Consider the following 6,000-nt stretch of genomic DNA (forward strand, 5'->3'; position numbering starts at 1 on the left):
TTTTATACTACTACACCTTTGTATCCGGCAATCGGCCTTTCCCTACTGTCGACAGGATTTTACAACACGACAACGCTCCTTATCATAAAGGATGGTTACCTACGAAACTTTGAAATGAAAGAAATCAAGTTGTATTTCCATGGCCTCCCCAGAGCCCCGACCTTAACATTATTGAAAATGTTTGGGCCCCGTTCAGGGGAAAACTGATAAGGAACGAAAACGTAATGACACAATTACTGAAATATTCGAAATTTGGTCAAAATTGTCAGCGAAAGGCGATGTAAGCAATTACTAATTCACATCCTTATTACAGTGAGTTAGGCTAATAAGGCTAAATATTATACAAAATTTGAAAATTTTCGATAATAAATACAAGAAACTAAAGTTTAAGCTTTGTGTAAGTCCTTTTGACTACCGTTAATCATTAGATAACTTGTTCTGTATTCGATCCTATGGTATGTAACGCTCTCCTTACCAAATTTACTTGTGTAGCTTCAGCATATGTTTGGGTCTACAACAACATATAACGTTTTTTTCATAGCAACAACAACGACAGCAAGAAAAGACGATTTCTGTGGAATGTGCAAAAAAGTTCGTTGTGAAAATACTTTTGACCACCTCTGTATATATTGTATGCTATATCTTAAATCTAGGTATGTATGTATGTATGTATGTAAATACGCACTTATTTATGTATGCAATTCGTACATTGATTAGCGCCGTTGTAAAACAGTTACAATTTGAAGCGCGTAAGCTCGCTCATGGCAATGCTTGTGGGCCCAGTTCGCTGTGGGACGGCATGAGGCCGTGAGTGAAAATGGAAATTTGACAGTTGACATTTGGAGCAACTTCAGTTTTAATGGAGGAAAATCCACAAATGTATACCGCTACATACACACAAATACACATATGCGCATTAACACATCTACATACATATGTACGTATGTATGCATTGTATGTAGATCGAGGCCAACTTTTACTTTTTCCTCACAGACTGGCAAGCCCAACCAGTTCGGGCTGATTGCCGATCTACAAGCGCAAGCAAAAATAGTATTGTATTAAGCTCGCGTAGTTATTTTTAAATGCGATGCAATTCGCATTCGCTCGTTGCAAGGAGCAAATTATGTGCGAGAATGACTTAGCCGCTAATTTGCACATGCGCTGAATCACAATTACATTTCAATTGCATTTTTTTTCATTTGAGTGTGGTTTTTGCGGCTGCAGGACGTTCTTTGTTCGCGGTAGCCAGCTTTCGTTTCCTTAAATTACCGAGGCGAGGAAGAAGCAGGCGAAGCACAATTCAAATGCATTTCATAATCGCTTTGCGTAATCGTGCAGCTGTTGACGCGCGAGATTCGCCAATTCATTTTGTGGATATTTTTAAGGTTTTCTCACTCGGGTGGGTCGGCGGTCATTGGCAATAACTTATTACGTTCGTACGTGTGTGTGTGTGAGCGCGTGCAATATATACTTGTATGTATGTATATTCGAGCATGTACTTCCTGGGATGCTATTATCGGCTGTTTTGTTAAGTGTTGCTGCAAAATGAATGTCAATGAACTTGTCGAATAAAGCAAAATAATTGTGCGCATTAATTACAATCTTACACATATGCATGCAGACACTGACGGGGTTATACATACATACATATGTACATACACAAACAGCCACAAATGAACTTTGGTGCAGCAGAGAATGCACAATGAACGCAATTTGTGTTTGAAGGCTTTGTTCGTACGCATAACCTTACACATACATACGTTAAATATCGCATAATTACCATTAAAACCACATAAATTTAAATTATTAAATGTAATTTTGAGTTATGACCTTTTGCAAGTTAGCGTGCATTTTGTAAAATATGAAAAAATATGTTTTAAAGGCAAAAAAAAGGATACATTTGTGTTTTTTTTTTGCGGCGACATGAGTAATATAATTTTATTAAATTTAATGAAATATTATTGTACAACTTTTGAAGTATATTAAAAAAATTTTCAATGAAAAATGTTAATAAATAAGCCAGTGACGGTGAATCTCCAGAAGCGCCTCCTTAAAGTAAAAACTGATATTTCCACTAAACACGAGAGAAACACGCGTCTAAAATTTATAAACTAAAAAAGTGACAAAAAATTTCCCTATATTGTCAAAAATGTGCTCAATAATGTACAAAAGGTCCGAATAAAATTACTCAATTTCAAGAAATAAATTCGAAATTTTTTTTTTTACCATGAAAACTTTAAACTCCCTTCAAGCGACTGTTGTTGCTAAAAATTCTCCGCGAGTCTTGCATTGTCCTCATAAATACCCAACATTATTGGCTTTATTTCATTCATGTTAAGCTGATAAGTATCTCAGTCCTTAAAATTTTGATTTTAAAACTAAATAAACTGTATACAGAGTTCAATTAGCTGGTTGCGTCATTTAATCTATCATAACCGTGTACTGGAAATCAATGAAGTTCCAAGCTAGCTCATACTGTGATCACAGATCCATCAAAAATATAGCAACTGACCAGTAGTAGCTAACCAAATATTAAAAATATCGAAAAAAACAGTGATTGAGAGCTTTCCTCAACTCGTCATATTAACTCTTAACAGTTCTGTGCTTATAAAAATGTTTAATAAATTCTCTCTAAGTAAAGTACCTGCTAGAAATGCCAAATAAAATCTCTTATCATAGCATATGATCAAATTTGACTTGGACTGGCCCATTTGAGATCTGTCCGCAAGCAGAATGGTTACAAAATTTTATTTTCTAAATTGGTAGTATTAAGTTTGCTCTGCACATGTAGCCAATTATTACGCGTTTGGCAACTGTTTGTTTGTGACGTGAAATGCTTGTCTGAGGTTTTTTTATGAAAAAGCAAGCAAGACTACGGAATAGTTGAAGAAGTTATTTGGGAAGCCTGCTTTACATTGAAAGTTAAAAATAAATTCTTGAAAATCGTAAGAAAAACTGCTTGGTCATTTGAGGTGTCTAGGTGAAAATATGCATGAAAAAATTCATGAATTTTCATGACACGTTAAGGCGCCGTCATATTCTATCTAGCTTAGCCACAGCATTCGTTCGACTTGACTCCCTGAAACCTTTTTCTGTTTTCAAAATTGTAAAATCAGCTTCCGAGAACTCGCCAAGATTCCATTAAACTATTAAAAGTAATTCGCTGAAGACACTAAAGGTCCTGCCTGCGGAGCCTTAAAAAAAGTATGGAAAATTGGTGTGCTTGTATTGACTCAAAAAGTCCTATTTTGAAAGCAATAATAATGATTTGAGTGTATAAAAATATATGCAAATATTATGGTTTTTTTCAGTCCGGTCCAATTTTGATCCAAATGAAAGAATGTATCCTATATTCTAGTCACTAGGTCACTAGTGCATGAAAAAATATCGGATAATGTAGATAATTCATTAGAACGGAATAGCGGTTGAAGTAAAAGCAACAAGCCCAAAACGTGAGATTACGAGAGACGAGGAACCGATATAAAATTGACATAGAAATAGAGAGTTATAGTTACTTATATGTTTTTTTATAGAAAGCGAAGTATCACTTACGCTCTCTTTGTAAATGTTAACTTTTTCAAGGTTTCCGAGTAGAGCACAACTTCAAAATATATAAGGATGCTACTCACAAGTTGTGCATGAACTCATGTGTGGATCTTTGGCAATATACTAAAATTTAACCCGAGGGCGTCAGGGCATTTCCTTTGTGATCACGCAGGTTCATTAACTTGTCTCGCACACATTTATTACCTTAAACCACATGAACATGTATACATACAAACGTATGGATTCAAGTAAGACTTGTTGTGTTCTGCAACTGGGCTTCGCAAAACGTCTGCCAAATGTCTGGTGAACGTGTAAATAATCCTTGCTTGCAACGAGCTTCAGTTTCCATTTATTTGGGATAAGTATATATGTACATACATATGTATGTACATATTAGTTGAACTCGGTTGATATCGCATGCCTATGAGTGTGTCTATATCTAAAGAAGTTAAATGTATGTGTGGACATCTGCGAGCAAGCGTGTGTGTGTACTTCTACCCGCACACAAGCACACACGTGTCTTCCAGCGTGCAGACGTATCAGTAGGTCGGTGCCAATGTCTCCTCACATCGCTTTGGATCATCGATCAATGACCAACCGAAATGTGTAGGCACTACGATCACAATATAATGCTCACATATGCACGAACATACATTTGTACGTCTGTGAAGCTGGTCAGCGGCCGCCAACTCATGATGATTACTTTGTTTTTGTGCAACACAATTAATGTAGTTGTTTTTGGTTTGGCGTTATACTCGCGAAAAAGGTAGCCAGGCGTCCGACTTGAATGATCGCGAGCATTTGGAAAGTCAGGCGACTTAGGTCTGCTGTCTCGTCGGTTTTGGGAAAGGGTTGCTCTTAAGGTATGCGGCACTACACGGGCTCACAGTCGCTGCCACAGCATTCATATTCACACCCGTCTGACCGAATCGAAGAATGGCTGGCCGGCCGGCTGACTGGCTGGGCTGATATCGATGAATTTCATTGGAATTTTTATGTGTATTGTATTTGCGTATCAGCGTTTGCCAATATATCGTGCAAATATACATGCATACCTACTTGTACATATGTATGTATACGAATATATGTGTGTGTATGCGTTGCCTGTGTTTGTGATTTAATTGCCGCACCCAAAGTTTCGTTTCGCTTCGTTCTTCGAAGCCATTTAGTTATAAAAGAACGCAAAGGATGCTGCACACATGAACACACACAAATGCATATGTATGTATGTACCCACATTGTACAGCACATGAGTGTACGCATTCTAAGAGCACATTTATCGAAAACTAGCGCTGAAGCTTAAGCCGCTGCCCTAACTGAACTGTTGAAACTCGTTTTCATTTTAGCGATTTTCTTCCATGTCTTCTTCTTCTTGTGCGGATTTTTAGGGCTCCATCATCCATATGTATACGGCTAAACTTTTTTTATTTTGTGCTTTGACTTAAATTTAGACCCATGTACAAGGGTGTACGTATGCACATATATGTACATATGTATGTGTTGTTATGCGTTGATGAAATTTCAAATTCCATGCTTTTCGACTCGTCTACATGGTCCATGACTTGTCGAATGCTACATATTACACACATACATGTACATATGCTTACATACACATATCCAAATTCGATCTCATTTACATGCATAGTTCGCACACTCCCTCTGGTGTTCCGATGAACTCGAAGAATTAGTTCATATGGGTGTGGCTGTACGAAGGAAAAAACGGCTTGATAACAGAAATACGGGAAATTCTCAGTGCTTTTAAATATTTAAATGAATTTATTTAAGACTTTCGTTATAATAACAATATACAAGCACACTCAAATTTATTCTTAATTCTTGAATAAAAATACATATGTATCTAGTATTACGTTTTTGAAGATTACATCAAACACCGAGTTGAGAAAGAACTACTAAACGTTTTCCGTTGGTTGCAAACCCTTGATCGGTTAGGTTTTCATATAAATTTCCATGTTCTTATATTTAGTTGGTATATGTGTAATAAATGCTCCCGATGTTTCGAAGCGGTTGGAACTTAAGTGGAACGAATATGATTTCTTTTTCCAATAAAGTCAACGAGACTGAGATAAATTAAATATCAACTACAAAAAACTTCAATTATTTAGGTCTTTTGGACATTATGTTTGTTGGCGTACTAAAGTAAGTAAGGTAAAAGGGTAACATGTGTAGCAGCTAGAACCCTTTGTCCACCGTTTTGGGATTTTGAGAATCACAACCCAAAAGAATTGAGCCGGCTTGGCGCCCAAGAATGAATGAAGGCTCTTCTGATGTGAACCGCATTCCAATGTGGAAATGCCCTCGACCGGAATAAATGGTAAACAGAAGGGGCATGGTCTGGGCTTTTGGGCAGTTGAACTTCCCAGCAACTATTTTTAACCGGTCTTGCAACATGTCTTAGAGAAGACATTGCGCTTTCTCTATAAAATTAGAAAATAA

The sequence above is a fragment of the Bactrocera tryoni genome, chromosome 5 (assembly GCF_016617805.1).
Source record: "Bactrocera tryoni isolate S06 chromosome 5, CSIRO_BtryS06_freeze2, whole genome shotgun sequence".
In the NCBI taxonomy this organism is placed as follows: Eukaryota; Metazoa; Arthropoda; class Insecta; order Diptera; family Tephritidae; genus Bactrocera; species Bactrocera tryoni.